This window comes from Budorcas taxicolor, chromosome 5 (assembly GCF_023091745.1).
Source record: "Budorcas taxicolor isolate Tak-1 chromosome 5, Takin1.1, whole genome shotgun sequence".
NCBI classification, from domain to species: domain Eukaryota; kingdom Metazoa; phylum Chordata; class Mammalia; order Artiodactyla; family Bovidae; genus Budorcas; species Budorcas taxicolor.
The window spans coordinates 81,316,723-81,334,826 of record NC_068914.1 but is presented as its reverse complement, the minus strand read 5'-3'; the positions used below and the strand labels follow the sequence as shown (position 1 = coordinate 81,334,826).

General features: G+C 39.7%; 1 protein-coding gene across 1 annotated transcript in view; it reads left to right on the top strand.

Moving 5' to 3' along the window:
* The first annotated feature begins 13,784 nt into the window (after positions 1 to 13,784).
* TMEM117 (transmembrane protein 117) overlaps positions 13,785 to 18,104 on the top strand; it is a 604,949-nt gene continuing 600,629 nt past the window's right edge. Inside the window, exon 1 of the mRNA XM_052640317.1 lies at positions 13,785 to 13,839. The gene's annotated coding sequence lies outside the window, so the exon portion shown is untranslated. The remainder of the gene's footprint in view (positions 13,840 to 18,104) is intronic.

The following is an 18,104-nucleotide window of genomic DNA, read 5'->3' as shown; positions in this document are numbered from 1 at the left end:
GACCCTACACGTAGCTTAGTTGGGGTGCACAGCCTTCTCATTGTGGTGGCTTCTCTTGCTGCGAAGCACAGGCTTTAAGGCGCATGGGCTTCAGTAGTTGCAGCATGCGTGCTCTAGGGTGCTCAGGCTCCAGTAGCTGTGGCTCGTGGGCTCTAGAGTGTGAGCTCAGTAGATGTGCTGTGCAGGCTGTAGTTGCCCACAGCATGCAGAACCTTCTTGGACAGGGATGGAACCCCTTTCACCAGTATTGGCAGGCAGATTTTTCTCCATTGAACCACCAGGGAAATCCCTCTAAGGATAATCTTGGTAGTTATTTTTGTACTACTTTTCTAGAACTCCTGGATTATAATTTTCTAGGTAGAAAGCTTGGTGTTTTGTTTTTAGGGCCTTGAACTGACAAGTATAAAAATGTACAATCTGATTATCAACAAATACTTTGTACAGACCAATAATATAAGGACAAGTTAACAAAATCACTTTTGAAATGTGACATATTTTTAATTAGCAGGTAGGTAATTGCTTTTCTTAATGGGGTTCACAGCAAAAAAAAAGATTGCTGTGTTCTGTTCCTTGTTTTTTAGGCTCTATTTCTCAAACACATCTTCATATTTTGGAATAACCAAAATTTAATCTGAGCTTTATAACTTGTTTGGATTTAAGAACCGTAAGGAGGAGTTCCATTCTAACCAAATTCTTCCTGACATGACAGTTCACCCTGATTTACCAGTTTTCACAGCATTGTTGAGCACAGAGAGTGCCTCTGCAATTTGTTGACTGACTCATGTTCTGGTGAGTAGGGAAAATTGCTTAAGGAGGTTGACATTACTCAAATGTACAGATGAGAAAAATTAATTTTCCCATGTTGATCCTTAGAAAAGATCCCTGTATATTCAACCCTGAAGAGGAGGAAAGTCCAGGTAGGTTGGATAAGACCACCGCAGCATCTGCCAGATAATGCTTTTTTTTCTGCCAGTACAGTAGTTTGAGTTAAAACTGCAAGGGACTTGTCTGCATTGTTTATGAAACAACAAAATTCCTCTAGCAAAACAGGAAATCTGAGGAGGGAAGATGTTTGTTAAGATGTGAACAGCATGACCAAAATGTTTTTTTTTTAAACTGTCCATCAGCATTTCTACATGTAGCCAGATAATTTCCTTAGCAAATGGATTCTTGATGCCTTCATCGGATGTTGTTTTATGAAAATGTTTCTGGTCACTATTGACAGCACACTTAAATTTCATAATTTGTTATGTCTGATGTTCATTTCAGGTTAGGTTATTGTACTAACTTTAGAGAAACGGTTTATTGAGTATGTAGAGTGCTAGTGGTTCTTGTATTTTACCTATTTAAGAGACTAGATTATGATAGAAATCTTGTTTGTTTGGTTAATCTCTCTTGCTTGCATCTTTAATGTGATACCAATTACATGACTTCTCACCTTATCTTTTTTAAAAAATCGTGATAAAATACACATAAAATTTACCATCTTAACGATTTTTAAATGTTCGATTCAGTCATGTTAAATACAGTCGCCTGTTATGCAACCAATCACCAAAATTTTTTGCCTGTTGCAAAATTAAAACTTAGTATCAACATTAAATAACTTTCCATTCCAACTCAACCTCTAGGCCCTGGCTAATATCATTCTATGTCTGTCTCTATGAGTTTGACTATTCTTAGTACCTCATATAATTGGAATCATACAGTAGCTGTCTTTTTGTGATTGGCTTATTTCACTTACCAAACTGTCCTCATTTCATCCATGTGTAGCATGTAGAATTCCTTCCTTTTAAAGGCTAGACAATATTTTAGTGTGTGTATTATACCATGTTTTGTTTATCCATTCATCCATCATGTCTTCCTTCTTGTTAGCAAAATCAATTGTATTATTCTCAGATATTTTTATCAGTTTCCTATAGCTACTAATTAACAAGTTAGCACAAAGTAGATGGCCTTACACAGCAGAAATTTATTCTGTCACAGTTTTAAAGGCCAGAAGTCCAAAATCATAGCTGCTATCCCTCTTGAGACTCTAAGGGAGAATCTTTCCTTACTTTGTCCAGCTTTTGGTGGCTGGTGGCATTTCTTGATTTGTGGCCCCATCACTCTAATCTCTGGAGTAGGAAATGGCAACCCACTCCAGTGTTCTTGCCTGGAGAATCCCGGGGACGGGGGAGCCTGGTGGGCTTCCGTCTATGGGGTCGCACAGAGTCGGACACGACTGAAGCGACTTAGCAGCAGCAGCAGCAGCACTCTAATCTCTGCCTCTGTGGTCACATTGCTTTCCTCCTCCTCTGGGGTATCAAATCTTCCCCTGCTTTACTTTCATAAGGACACCTGCCATTCGATTTAAGACCCACTCAGAAAATCCACGGAGAAGGCAATGGCACCCCACTCCAGTACTCTTGCCTGGAAAATCCCATGGATGGAGGAGCCTGGTAGGCTGCCGTCCATGGGGTCACTAAGAGTCGGACACAACTGAGCGACTTCACTTTCACTTTTCACTTTCCACTTTCATGCATTGGAGAAGGAAATAGCAACCCACTCCAGTGTTCTTGCCTGGAGAATCCCAGGGACAGGGGAGCCTGGTGGGCTGCCGTCTCTGGGGTCGCACAGAGTTGGACATGACTGAAGCTGCTTAGCAGCAGCAGCAGTAGCAGCAGATAATCCAGGATGATTTCTTCATTTCAGTAAACTTAATTGCATCTGCAAAGATCCCTTTTCCAAATAAAGTAACGTTCACAGGTTCCAAAATTAGGATGTAGACATATATTTTGGAGTGTTGTAATTCAGCCATCAGTCCGCGATAGATGCCCGAGGCTTCTGATACTCTTGATGATTGCTTCTTCTTGATATACTCCTTTTTCTCTTCTTTAACACTGCGCTTAACTGATCTTCTTAACTTGGCTGGGCCACAGTATCCAGAGTATTATTGTCATACTTTAGTCTGGATGTTACTGTGAGGATGTTGTGGGGATGAAATTAACATTTAAGAAGGTAGACTTTGATAAAGCTGATAGTCTTCCATAATGTGGCTGGGCCTCATTCAATGAGTTGAAGACCTTATAAGAACAAATACTGAACTCTAGAACAAGAAGAAATTCTGCCAATCTGACTGCCTTTGGACTTATATGGAAACTTCCCCCTGAACCTCCAGTCTGTGGGATTATCTCATCAGAAATTTTTGTACTTGTCAAGTCTCCACCATTGCCTAAGCCATTGGCTTAAAATAAATATCTCCTTTCATGTATACATACATCCTGTTGATTCTGTTTCTCTGGAGAAGCCTAATACCCTTTAACTCCTCTGTCATCTTTACCTCATTTGTCAAAATTTGTGAAAAATGAATTAATTATATCTTCATCAAACTAGCCCTACTCTATAGACTTCAGTACTTCTCGGTGTGATATCATCACTTAAAAGCAGGTCCTTCTAACCTGCCACACAGCTGCCTCCAGACCTAGGAGACCTTGCTTATAATAACCACGTCACAGGTATCACATACAAAATTAACATAGTTGTTATCTAGTGACTAAGTCATGTCCAACTCTTGTGACCCCATGGACTGGAGCCTCCCAGGCTCCTCTGCCAAGGAATTTCTCAGGCAAGCATACTGGAGTGGGTAACCATTTCCTGCTCCAGGGGATCTTCCTGACCCCGGACTGAACCCAGGTCTCCTGCATTGTAGGCAGATTCTTTACCAACTGAACCATCAGGGAATCCCTCACTTATATATCTTTCAACTTGTCACATCCAATTATTTTCCAATTCTTACAGATTTCAGCTGGTTTTGCTTCTGAAAGCAGAACCCATTTTTAGGTTCCCTTTGTGTTTGTTTGGATTCCTTTTTTGTGTGTCTAGTTGCTCTACTCTTCTTACCTTGCTTTATTTTCTATATCGGCCCTACATGAACAAATCCACGCTCAATTGTCAAGTTCATTCCCTAAAGTGCTTTTCTGACTGGTCAGTCTCCCACATGCTGATTTTCACTGCCTCTCACTGCCTGCAGAACATGGGCCAGACTCCTCATCTTGGCACCCAAGGCTCTCTGCAGTGTCTTTCCTACCAGTGGCCTATGGCCATTACATGTTGTCTTCTGCTGTTTACTAATCTGGAAGACAACCCCTCACTCTCTAGCTATATGCCCAGTTTCCACTGTCTCTACCTTTCAACAGTTAACCCACCCTTTGGAGTCCTATCAACTTCCAAGAAGCCGTTTTTCAATCTCTAATATGTAAGGAGTCTTAGGTCTTCAAATACCTTTAGCATTTCATGTGTCTGTTCTAGCACCTCTCTTACTCTTTCCTGTAGTCACAGATGTATGTGAACTGACCCGTCTTCCTATTAGCCCATCTAGTCCAAGGACTTTATCTTGTTGCTTTTTGCATCTCACATTTATCTGTTACTCACTCATTCAATTATCCTCTCATTCATTACATTGTTTCTGAAATTGGGGATATAATCATGATCACTGTGTTCTGTAAACATTTCTGGAATTTAAAAAAAATCTTGATGATTTTCATTTTACATGTGGAAATGAATGTTGCTAAGTCACTGATCCTCAGTGGAACTGCAAAATATGAGTGCTGAGCAGTTTCTCAGGGATGTTCTTTTAAGTTATCAAACCGTGTGATTCTTTGGTAATTAAAATGATTGTATATCTACTCAGTAAAACAACTGTTTGGAGACAGTTCCATTTAGTTTATGCAATTTAATGAATTTTCTTTTGAAAAATCTGTATTGTAAGATTCTTCTTTTAAAAAACCTTTATTTTTATGGTAATTATGTTTCCAGCAGTGACTACTCAGACAGTTATAAAAATTGCATACTCTAATGCTACCTCTTTCTTTAGAAACTAACTGATATAAAACAGTGGCACCTTATTGTTGGCCCTGTCAAATTATGTATTCTTATTATTATTTATATATATGAATCCTCTGCTCTAACCATGAATATTTTCCCACCTTTTCTCATCAATTACGTCTGCAGTTGTTTAACATTTATCAGAACTGTCATGATACTAGTCCCTTAGATTTGTATAACGGTTTCAAGTTTTAAGGGGCTTCCCTGGTGACTCAGACAGTAAAGAATCTTCATGCAATGCAAGAGACCCAGGTTCGATCCTGGGGTCGAGAAGGGATCCCTCCACCCCTGGAAAAGGGAATGGCAACCCACTCCAGTATTCCTGCCTTAAGAATTCCATGAACAGAGGAGCCTGGTGGGTTACAGTCCATGGGGTTGCAAAGAGTGAGACACGACTGAGCGACTAATGCTTTGACACTTATGTTTTGAAAGACAACATATAGCCTTGTTTGAGCACTGAAATAATCCTCTCTGACAGGCTGAATGATGTATTCTCAGGTTTTATTTTTTAACTTTCAGATTGAAAATTGAAGCATAGAGAGAGGAAGTCAGCAGCTTTCAAGACTAGGGCAAATGTTTCTAAGAGACGGAAACCATTTAAGACAATGTATGCAAATAACAAGATTTATTATAAGGATACAGAGCCTGGCTTCATTTCTGCTTCTCTCTTTTTTGCTCTCTTTCCTAACGGGAGCTCTCTGTGCACTCAATGATAGAGTATGGCCACCTTAACCTTCCCAATTGACAGTCACAGTTCTAGCCACATGCAGAGATTAAATAGTTGTTTCTAAGTTTCAGATTCCTAGGGGAGCATATGATTGAGCCTGCTTGGCTTAGGTATCAAATTGTCCTGGGCCAAGTTGGCTGGTTTAGCCAATACACACTGTTCTATGAATGAAATGCAATTACTATAAGAGGGCAGATGCATCTTGGATTTGACAATCTTAGAATTTCTGCTTTTTAAAATTTGGTGGAGCAGCTGCTTAGAACCTCAGTTAGAAGTCACAAACTCATAGCATCCCAAGGACAGTTAAATAACATAAGTGAATAAAACTGACAGATGGAGGCTGCAGGACCCAGATGGAGCACAGGCTCCATCAAAAGGGAGCTGCGACTACTCAGTTTCAACTGACTGATGCTCCATGGGAGTCTGGGCCCAGATAACCAATCTTCTTATTTTCAAATAAACTCAGAAATTGGGATTTTATATAAAGTTCCCGTCTAAATTTTTTTAAATCCCAAATAAGTGAGAAAACAAAAGCAAACCAAAATCCATGACTGTGGGTCATAGCTGACCTATCTGCCAGTAGTTTAGGACTTCTGACCTAGATCTGTCTGGTCAGTTGTCACAGAATGACATATAAGCTGTTACATCCTCCATGAAGTTTTTATACAATGAAAGAGAAAACGGTGTGTACATTATTAACGTGTGTAGTCCCTGCGTTTGTATATGCTGGGTATACAAATAAAGCATAAAGCATCATTCATCTACCTTGGCTCTGAATAAGAAACTTGATGAAAGCATATCTTCTTCACTTTGTGAGATAGTTTATTATAAAGAGCTGCACTATTTGCTTTGCTGCTGCTGCTGCTGCTAAGTCGCTTCAGTCGTGTCCGACTCTGTGTGACCCCATAGACGGCAGCCCACCAGGCTGCCCCATCCCTGGGATTCTCCAGGCAAGAACACTGGAGTGGGTTGCCATTTCCTTCTCTAATGCATGAAAGTGAAAAGTGAAAGTGAAGTCTCTCAGTTGTGTCCGACTCTTAGCGACCCCATGGACTGCAGCCTACCAGGCTCCTCCGTCCATGGGATTGTCCAGGCAAGAGTACTGGAATGGGGTGCCATTGCCTTCTCCGGCACCATTTGCTTTAGGCTTTCCTAAAAAAAAAAATGTTGATGCTGTGAAAGTGCTGCACTCAATGGGCCAGCAAATTTGGAAAACAGCAATGGCCACAGGACTGGAAAAGGTCAGTTTTCATTCCAATCCCAAAGAAAGGCAATGCCAAAGAATGCTCAGACTACCACACAATTGCACTCATCTCACATGTTAGTAAAGTAATGCTCAAAATTCTCCAAGCCAGGCTTCAACAGTATGTAAACTGTTAACTTCCTGATGTTCAAGCTGGTTTTAGAAAAGGCAGAGGAACCAGAGATCAAATTGCCAACATCCGCTGGATCATGGAAAAAGCAAGAGAGTTCCAAAAAAACATCTATTTCTGCTTTATTGACTATACCAAAGCCTTTGACTGTGTGGATCACAACAAACTGTGGATAATTTTACAAGAGATGGGAATACGAGACCACCTGACCTGCCTCTTGAGAAACCTGTACGCAGGTCAGGAAGCAACAGTTAGAACTGGACATGGAACAACAGACTGGTTCCAAATCAGGAAAGGAGTACATCAAGGCTGTATATTGTCACCCTGCTTATTTAACTAACATGCAGGATACATCATGAGAAATGCCGTGCTGGATGAAGTGTAAGCTGGAATCAAGATTGGCGGGAGAAATATCAATTACTGCAGATATGCAGATGACATCACCCTTATGGCGGAAAGCAAAGAAGAACTAAAGAGACTCTTGATGAAAATGAAAGAGAAGAGTGAAAAAGTTGGTTTAAAACTCAACATTCAGAAAATTAAGATCATGGCATCTGGTCCCATCACTTCATGGCAAACAGATGGGGAAACAATGGAAACAGTGGCTGACTTTATTTTTGGGGGCTCCAAAATCACTGCAGATGGTGACTGCAGCCATGAAATTAAAAGACGCTTAGTTCTTGGAAGGAAAGTTATGACCAACCTAGACAGCATATTCAAAATCAGAGACATTACTTTGCCAACCAAGGTCCATCTAGTCAAGGCTATGGTTTTTCTAGTAGTCATGTATGGATGTGAGAGTTGAACTATTAGGAAAGCTGAGCACCGAAGAATTGATGCTTTTGAAGTGTGTTGTTGGAGAAGACTCTTGAGAGACCCTTGACTGCATGGAGATCCAACCAGTCCATCCTAAAGGAAATCAGTCCTGAATATTCATTGGAAGGACTGACGTTGAAGCCGAAACTCCAGTATATTGTCCACCTGATGTGAAGAACTGACTCATTGGAAAAGACCCTGATGCTGGGAAAGATTGAAGGTGGGAGGAGAAGGGGACAACAGAGGATGAGATGGTTGCCGGCCTCATCGACTCAATGGACATAAGTTTGAATAAACTCTAGGCAATGGACATAAGTTTGAGTAAACTCCAGGTGTTGGTAATGTACAGGGAGGCCTGGCGTGCTGCAGTCCATGGGGTTGCAAAGAGTTGGACACGACTGAGCAACTGAACTGAACTGAACTTCCTAAAGAACAAACCTTGTTTTAGGAGAAAAAAAGCCATGTAGAATCTATATGTCCCTGAACAAAATTTTTAACTTGAACCTCATTTTTCTGTTACGCCAATATCAATGTCTCATGATTGTCATGGACATATGATTTTATAAAGCTTTTGATGTATATTAGGTGCTCAACATATGTTAGGCTTCATATCTGCTAGTTGGAATTAAGTTCAACACAGTACTATAGTTTTAGAGCATACAGTATGAAACATGCAGTATGTTTCAAAATAGTGTGATTAAAAACAGGGCAAGTAAAGCTATACTGAATTTTCAAACATGAAAAGTACTGACCCAGTGTTGGTTTGTTCTGAGTGCTGCTCAGTCATTTCAGTCATGTCTGACTCTTTGTATCCCTGGGGACTGTAGTCTGTCAGGCTTCTCCCACGGCATTCTCCAGGCAGGAATACTGGAGTGGGTTGCCGTGCCCTCCTCCTGGGGATCTCCCGAACACAAGGATTGAACCTGCGTCTCCTGTGTCTCCACATTGCAGGTGGTTTCTTTACCCACTGATCCACCTTGTTTTCTTATATGGGTCCATAAAACCACAGTATCACTAACTGCTTTGTCTTATTTACATTTCCTTAGAGTTATACAGCATCAAATAAGAAAAAGGAAAACTTTGGTCATAAAAAAATAAGGCTTAAGCATTAAACAACTTTTTTATGCATGTAATTATAACCCCCAACAATCTGTAATAAACACCTGGCAAGATTGCAAAAACTTTGAACACAGTAGAGGATATTACAGAAGATTCTTCCATTTCAGTGGGGCTCTGTGTTTGAATGAATCACCAAGGAAACAGAATAGTTTGGGTTAAAGATCAGCTCCAGCAAATAATATCTCTTTGTCAGTCTCCCTGAGTGAAATCTAGGCTGAAGTAATCTTACGCACTTTCTAATGAAAGAAGCTGAACACTCAGGTTCAAAAGAGCTGTTTATAATGATAAGGATCCATATTGGAATCAAAGCGCAGGAAAACACAAAGCACCCAGCTTTTTAATGCATTATTTATAGTGGGATTTTCACCCCGGTTTGAAGAAGTGCCTTAGCAACGGGATCTTGAACCTCATTCTCATTATCTCTAATGTCTTTGTGTGGGTAGGATGGTTTAAATGGCTAATGGGAATATTTGCAGACTCCTTTGGAAAGAAAGTGTTCTCTCTTTCTTTCCCTGTTTCTCTGTCTTTTCTAGTGATTCTAATTAACCCCTAAAAGCTCATCTAACATTTTAGTGGCACACGTGAGAAAGCCTGTCCAATACTAATTCCAAGATGGGGGACAACCATCTATGTCCTTTTAAGTATTTTTGTAGTCGCAACACAGGCAACTTCAACATTTCTGTATTAGAGGAATTTAGGGCTGAAATCTGCAGTCTGGCTGGAAAGCAGTGCAAGGGATTGTGAAGTTGAGCTTACCTAGCAGTCGGTTTTGTGCTTTGTGTGTGTTTTTCTGTGTGTGAAATAAATTTGAGAAAACAGTTCATATCAAATAATTGGGGGATGGATGGAGCTGGAGCTGAGCAAGATTGTGGGAGAATTAAGCCCTCTTCACCTACATCCTTAACTACCCTTTGGAGATGTGTGAAAACCATAGTTTCCTGATGGGAATCCAAAATGGATTAACCTTTTATTAAGTATACTTCCATAACAAAGACTTTATACTAAAGCTTCAGTGCATCTATTCTGTTTTTTATTGGAAGACGAAGTCCATGTGGTGGCTTTATTTAGGGATGTTAGCGCATTAACTAACATTTTATATGTTAATGATGGGAACAGTCATACAATGAATTCTAGGAAAGGGATTGTTCTAAAGTCATTCATTATATTGGATCATATGTATTTGTAAGGCATTAATAATATATTTTGGTGAGACTGATGGGTATTAGACAATATTCTTCCTTAACAAGAAAGTTCAGATTTTATTGACATGGCTAGGTACCCAGATAAAATTTGCATTTCCATCTCCCTTGCAGCTTGATGTGACTTTGTGATTAAATTCTGGCCAATGAGATAGAAAAGCTGTTGGGTGAGTCTTGACAGCCTTCTTAAACCAAAGCTAAATAGCTGGTGAGACCCCTTTTTGATTTCCCACTTCCTCCTGTTTCCTACTAGAATGAGGATATGATAACTGAAGCTTTAGCTGCTGTATTGGACTTGAAGTAACCTTGATAAAAAAAAAGCCACAGATTTGGAGAGTTGAAAAGAAAGAGAGGAGCCTGAGTTCCTGTTGACTGTGGCTTTCTAGCATCAGACCTAGAATGTCTACCTTCAGACTTCCTTTACATGTAAGAATAACGTCTTCCTTCCTTTTTAAGCCATTGTTATCACCAGTCTTCATTATTAGCAGCCAAATATATTTCATAAGTAAGACACTTTGTTTCACCAAAACTGTTGTGTTTAGTTCACCAAGACCCAGGATAGCAGGTTTGTGAAGTGAGAGGTGTTATCCAAGTTCCGTTGGTTCCTGAATTTTGGATAACAATTAGAATTTGGAAAGCAAGGGATACAGATAGTTTTAAAGTGATGTTATCACTAGTTGGTATTCTATATGCTCTGTAACCACAAGATGAGTCTGTGTGTTAATCATTCAACCTTGTCCAACTCTTTGCGACCCCATGAACTGTAGCTAGCCAGGCTCCTCTGTCCATTGGACTCTACAGACAAGAATACCAGAGTGGGTAGCCATTCCCTTCTCCAGCCAGGGGATCTTCCTGACGCAGGGATTGAACCTGGGTCTCCTGTATTGCAGGCAGAATTGAGTGGAATGGGACCAAGGACTCCTCAGAGACGTGAGGATTCATCCTTTTTCTTTCTCTTTACTCACTGCCATGCAGCACATTTTAATACAAGTCACAAGCACCTTGGATTTAATACAGTAAAAGGAAAGTGAAGGGTAGATTGGTATACCAGAGAAAGAAATGGAAAATTCTTACTTTTGTGCTTTACTATTCAATCATTAGGTTGGCCAAGGTTTCACTGGTTAATAGATCCTTCCATGTACTTCTCATTCCTACCTGCCAGTCTGTCACTAGCCCTTTCACTTTTTTTTTGTTTGTTTTTTTGGCTACACTGTGTGCAGCCTGTGGGATCTTAGTTCCCTGATCAGGGATTGCGCCCTTGGCAGTGAGACCGTGGAGCACTAACCTTTGGACCACCAGGAGATTCCCTGATCAATCTTGTTTAAATTGGTTTACTTTGATCCTAGGGCTAGGCTGGTCTGTTGTTAAGAAGAAGCTGACTTTGCCATTTGGTTCCCAGGTCTGGTTTCATTTGGCTTCGTTATAGAACTGTTCTACTTGGAGTCACATGAGTCACTGGCTCAATGTCCATCCCTCTTGCCCTCACAATAATACTTTTACCAGCCTTCCTGATGATGCTGGGTTTCATTCAGGTTTTCTGAACTGGTTTTCCTTCTCACCTTTCATATCATGAACTCTCCTTTTTTTCCCCTGCCTTAGAAATAACATCCCAGCTTATTTCTTTACACTGTAGCCCTTTGCCGTGGCAGCTCACATGAGCCCACATCAGTCCGTTTCTCCTGTCAGGGTTCATTAGGCTCCCTCTCATGGAAGCTCATTTCACAGCCCTTAGCTGTTGTTTCTTCCTGAACCATTCTTTCACAGGATGACAGCACAGGTCCAGTTAAGTCACAGTTCACTTTCCCTGGCTCTAGACACAGTAACCTCCAACCCACTTTAACTTTGATCCTGTTCATTTTTAAAAATTGTTTTTCCTCCCTCCTTCCAGCCTTTCATCCCATCTGCCTTCCTTCCCTTCCTCCTACAGCCATTGTCAGTGCCCTGATGTTTCCATGTCACTATCCTTGTTAACAGTGAAGAGAAATAGAGATTCCCCAGTGGATCCTCTAGTAAATTCTTATCATTGCGGCACATCTTAGATGTTTACTAGGGTGCTAGAATAAGCGTTGCACACTGCAAGCCCCGTACTTGCTCAGCCTCAAGACTGAAGGGTTAGACTCAGTGAGAGAGCCAAGTTTCATGAGTAGGAGGAGCTTACGTGTCAGAGGTGAGGTCCTGGAGTAGTATCTACCACAGATAGCAGGCAGGATATGGTGGCAGTCTTTGCTACCAGGGAGGGATGAAGTTATGGGGGAACTGATGTCAAGTTGACTCTTCAGTTACCAGGAAAACCAGTAGAGGAGCAGGCCCCTCACCCCTGCCTTTGATAAGCTATCATGGTGGAGACGTTCTTATCTAAGGATTAGAAATACCTCTAGCTGGGGCCAAGAGCAAGTATGTCAGCATGTACTAATTAGGCTTTATGGCTAAAGAGGAAAGGTCATCTCTGTGAGTAGGGTGTAGGTGAGGTAAGGTCTGGTCAAGCAGGAGTGTACAAAGAGCAAGAAAACAGCCACCTTGGGTAACCTGATTATATGGTGTACAAGAGGATATAGATCTTTCTGTTCTACAGTTCAAGTCCAGAGGAGAAATACATTGAGATAATGATAATGGGCATGAGAAAAATACAGCTCAAAGTGAGATAAATTGCATTTTAAGAATTTAAAGTCTGAATGTGCATATTGGAGGCTATATTATTTCCCAGAGGGGAAAGCTCTGGTTTTAAGCTCACATCCATGACTGCCTTCCTGTGTGATGGCAGTGAGACATTGAAGTTGTTCAAGACATTGAGAAAGTGAGACATTGAAGCAGGCAAGAAAGGGTGATTGCCCTGTAGTAGTCTTTGAGCTACAACAGAGCCCTGAGTTGTTCTGGTACTTTCTTATTTTTGCTGGTTTTTTTTTTTTTTCCTTTCTGTTCTCCTCACTGCCATCCTGTAACATTGCAGTAATTTTGTTTTTGATTCTTCCCTGGTTTCTCTGGAGGGTGTCTCATGTGAGCCTACTGGTGCTGGGCCCTCTGCTCTGGACCACACCATTCCTTCCTCCTACCCAGCGAACTTGTCCAGGCTGTCACTTGTTCACAATACTTGCCAGGTAACCAGAAGCCAGTCCGGTAAACTAATTCACAGCAAGGTGCTCATTCACAGGTTCATTAAACATTTACAGAGCAGCCCCGCTCCTGTGCTCAGTGTGAATGACTCACCAGGGCTATTCAGCTGCATTATCAATGTATCCTGTGGCAGCCTTGGGCTTTGGATCAATCAGTCCTGGGTTTGAATCACATCCTGTCACTTGCTAGATATCATCCTGAAAAAATTTACTTAGCCCTTCTGGAAGTCTCACTTTCCTCATCTGTATAATGGATACAAGACAATGATAATTCCTTGCAGGAGTTTTGGGGTTTTAAGAACAACCATATACACACAGTGGCTAGCTCAGAGTAGATTTTAAAGAAATAGTGACTTTTATGATATTATTGGTTATCCTTTCCAGATATCATTTATGAGGACCTCTAACACTTTAATTTTGGATGTAACTCACCGGTGCCTTAGCAATAATGAGAATTAGAAGTCATATGACACGTTGTGAGAGACATTTAGGGAGTCAGAAGTCTTTCCCTGCCTCCCACCCACACCAGTTGTCTCAGTTCTGACACTAGAATACCCAAGTATCAGCTGTCTGAGGAACTGAAGCAGAGTGGATTGCCGAAGACAGGAGAGGTGTTATAAGGATACACAGAGGTATGTTTTCTAATGAGGCAGCCTGGCTCTAAAATGCCAGGAAACAGCAACAGCAGATCATGAATGAAGAAAAATAGGTCACTTGTTTGGAATCAAGGTGTCAGGTAGCATGCAAGGTGAAGAGCCCAAAGCCATAAACAGTAACAGGCTGTGAAAACTGCTACCACAGCCGTAAACCAAATGGCTGCCTTCCCACATACACCCGATGGGTAGAACTGGTCATGCAGTGTCTTTTTGCCACACTTGCACACATGCAAAACAACACCATCAGCCATCCGCAGCATCATTTTGAACAGAGGACAATGCTAAATCAAGAGACCAGACAGCTGGTTATGCAAAAGGGCAGGAGGGCAGTGCAAGAGAAAGTGGGAATAAAGCTCTCCATTTATTTGGTTTGCCACCTTAAAGTGTATTGTACTTTTAAACTGTTTATGGCTTCAAGCTATAGTGTGTCAAATTTCAGAATGCCTAAATGAAACATCTGCTTGTTTGCATATTCTTAATACATTGAGTAAGACCTCTACTATTGTAGGATGCTTCTGTGTTGTGAAAAAAATTTCTAAATACTTATTCTGTATGCTGGTTGTAAAGGATTTTAAACTGGAAGCCGGGGACTACCACGTCAGATGGCCTTTGAGCAGTCATCTGGGATTGTCAGCTTTCGGGGAAGGGAGGAGGTAAACAAAATGCTGTTTGGATGGTGAGGGATAACAACGCGGGCTGTGCGTTCTGCCCCATTACAGGCATTGTCATCCCACAGTTCTCTCTTCTACGGTATTCACCTCCTGCGCGTTACCCGTGACAGCGTCAAACTCTGGGGAGATGACTGAGATAAAAGAGTAGCTGAGGCAACAGCAATTTTGGTGAACCCTGGATTTAGAAGCTAGTTGCAAAGAAAGGAAAGACTTAGCTATCAAATGGCTAGTGTCTTACAAGTTCTTCAGATTTCGCAAGCTTCTAAAACTAGCTACATTATGATGATTACTTTTTAAAAGTGACTTACCTATCATGAACTAAAGAGTTATTTAAAGTAACATATTAATATTGTTGAGCTTGTGCCTCAGCCGTGTCCGACTCTTTGAGACATTTTGGACTGTAGCCCAGGAGGCTCCTCTGTCCATGGATTTTTCAGGCAAGAATATTTGGAATATGTTGCCATTTCCTCCTCTAGGGTAATGTTGTTGAAATTACCGAAAATAAATTTTCTGAAACCCAAACTGTGATATGATGTTAGGATTATTTTCTCTGATTTCTGATATATATTTATATTAATTTTATTGCAAAAGGGTATAACTGAAATTTCATAAAACCTAAATTCATGAAGAGTTTAAAATAAATTGAAGTTATCTAGAAGCTAGGAGCTGTGAAAGGATACAGAAATATCCTAGTTTCCCTAACCCTTTCAGTTGTTAAGGAGCACACTGGATTCTGGAGCATTTGAGCAGATAAAGGGCCTTTGAAAAGTCAATAAGTAAATGAATATAAATATTGGTTCAAATATGCTCTTTAAAAATAATACTAATTGATTCAACTGAATACAAATTTATATAATTTTAAGTTGCTGGAAAAAGCAGTTTGTGTAGACAGTGTAACTGTTAACCTACTCTCAGAAAGTAATTTTAATGGATCTCTATCAAAGGCATTGGCTTTACCTGAAAGGATAACAAGCTGATAAGGGAAATATATATATTCCTGTTGTAGTTATGCTTAAAAAGTAATTATTGAATAAAAATTCCTCTTGGAGGAAGAATCGAGGGTGGTTTAGGAGATACTCCTTTTGTTTTATGATAGAGAAGAATATTTATATTTGTTTATTTCCTTTTGAAGTCCTGACTTGACAAGAGCAAAATTTGAGTTTATGGCCTTAAAGGACTGGAATGGGCTTAGGATTTTCATGAATTTAGGCAGCAACTAAGGAAGGCTTCCACTCCTCCTGAAAGCAATGGAAACTATTTAAATAATTTAGAGTCAGTGGACAAGGACTACACCATTCTTTTGAGCTTTTTTTAAAAGTTTTATTTTTCAGATTATAAATTATGTTAGTATACGAACACAATTGTCTTGGGGGATTTTGGATGGAACACTCATTAAATTGTTTGATTCTGCTTAGCACCAATGCAGAATTTATAAAAACACAGTTTTTCCTAAACTCAGGCTGAACACTGAATTGTTTATTTCTCATTAGCATAAAATTTACTTATATCAGCTATATTAATGCAAACATAAGAGTTTTATTCTTCAGAGAAGTTAGTTTTGTGATCTAAATTTAGAGCTGCTTCTCAGTTTATCTCATGAGTGATGATGCTATTTTAAAAAAACATAGAAACAAAGAAACTTTATGGCCCCTGTGGCTTATCTTCTTAAAGATGTGTACTTAGAGAGAGAACAGGTATATGCTTGCATTTAATTAGCAGCTCAAAAATACAGAAGAAGGTCTTGCTTTTCAAAGATGCCTCTCTAATGAATTTGTAGAATCTGAAGTCCACCTTAAGAGTGCACTTAGGACTTAGATTTTTTTCCCTACTTGCATTTTAAAACTTGCAGATAAGGTTATACAAATAGATTCTCACTTCTACCCATTTATGCATGATTAGTTCTAGATATTTGAGTGAATCAACATTCCTATGGGGAATAGGAAGTACATAAAAGTATGTGCTGACATTTTTCAACATTACATTTACTGAAAAATAAAATGAACTTTTAAACAAATGTTTTCTAATTTATAAGGAATCTGTGCTCCCTCCTCTCCACCTTAGCCTTTTCTTTGTTTATCAGTTCTCTTAATCTTAAAATTTTAATACCACCTTTGTGGGCTCAGTTCAGATTTTGATTTATTTTTTAATGGAGTGAGAAATAGAGATCAGAGGGATGTGTATGTCCATGATATTTTAAAGAACTACATATCTTCATAACATCTCTCCATTCTTGATTTTTTTTCATCACTTTCCTTTTCCTGCTTGACTTGTCATTTGTCCTTTCAACTTGAAATACCTCTCAGTATGGGGTTTCCTTCATTCCCCATAATGAACCACATACATTGGGAACAGGAGGTTAACATTAAGCCAAAGACAGAATTGTAGAGGGAGGGGCAGCACGAGGTCACGGCTGCTGATTAAGTCACTAAACAAGTTGGGGAAGGAGTCTCTCTTGAACTAGTTTGTTGACCTAATCATTCACTTTCTATGAAGCGGTGTAGACACAGTCTATGCCATGCTTTTACTGTTTTTTTTCTTAACTTTAGTGAAGGAAAAAAAGAATACGGGCTTCTACCTGTCTCTGAGTCTCTATCTACTGCATGCAAGTTTTTCTGATTTTCAATTCTAAAGCTTGGTTGGTGGCAGACTCCACTGTAAGACGAACTTCCCTATCTTGTTTCTTGGAATACTGTTGCATTTCCCCTTATGATATTTCAGAAGGCATGTTTAATCCAACAACATTGATTTTCTCTATTATCCTAGTTGTGACTAGGTGGTTTAATTCAAATATGCATCATTATAGCACATAACTCTCTAGGCTGTTGGGGACTTCTAGAAAGAGTTGTATTGTCATTCTAATCATTTTGTGATCCTTTTCTATATGGAAGCGATCTAAGCTTATATTTCCCAGATAAAGGCAGTTGCATAAATATGGTAAGATAAAATTAGAAAAAGAAGAAAAAGCCTATGTTTATCCATTGCATATTTTTCAGATATTCCATCTCTCTAGTTCTTATGAGCATGTAATTAAAGGAATCAATGTAGAATCAGTGCATTGCTGTAGAAAAATAAGGAACAAGCATTCTTTATTTTGCAGATGTGCAATTTCATGTATCTTGCCCATGTTATTGTCCTCATAATAAAAAATCATTGGGAGGAAGAGCACTGCTGTCCCATAAATATAAGACAAATTAACCTCAAATACACAGAGAGAAATAAATGATTTAAATCTTTACCAAACCTGCCTATCTATGAGATGTTTTAGAAAACAAAATGAATAAAATTTGCATTTATTACCACTTGGTATAAATTATTTATAACTATAGAATCTTACAGATTAAATAAGCTCAATTGTCTGTGTGTCCAATACCCCTATTGTTCACATGAGGAAATCTTGTGTATGTATGTTAGTAAAAGTACACAGAAGTACATGGAATTCCAAACCTGGGTGCCCTGAGGCCCTAAGGCACAGAGATTTATAAATTTATCCACGGTGATACAGATTGGCAGTATCTGTATTGGCAGAGCTGACTAAACCCACCTTTGGCTCCTTTCTTCTTCTTCTTTTTT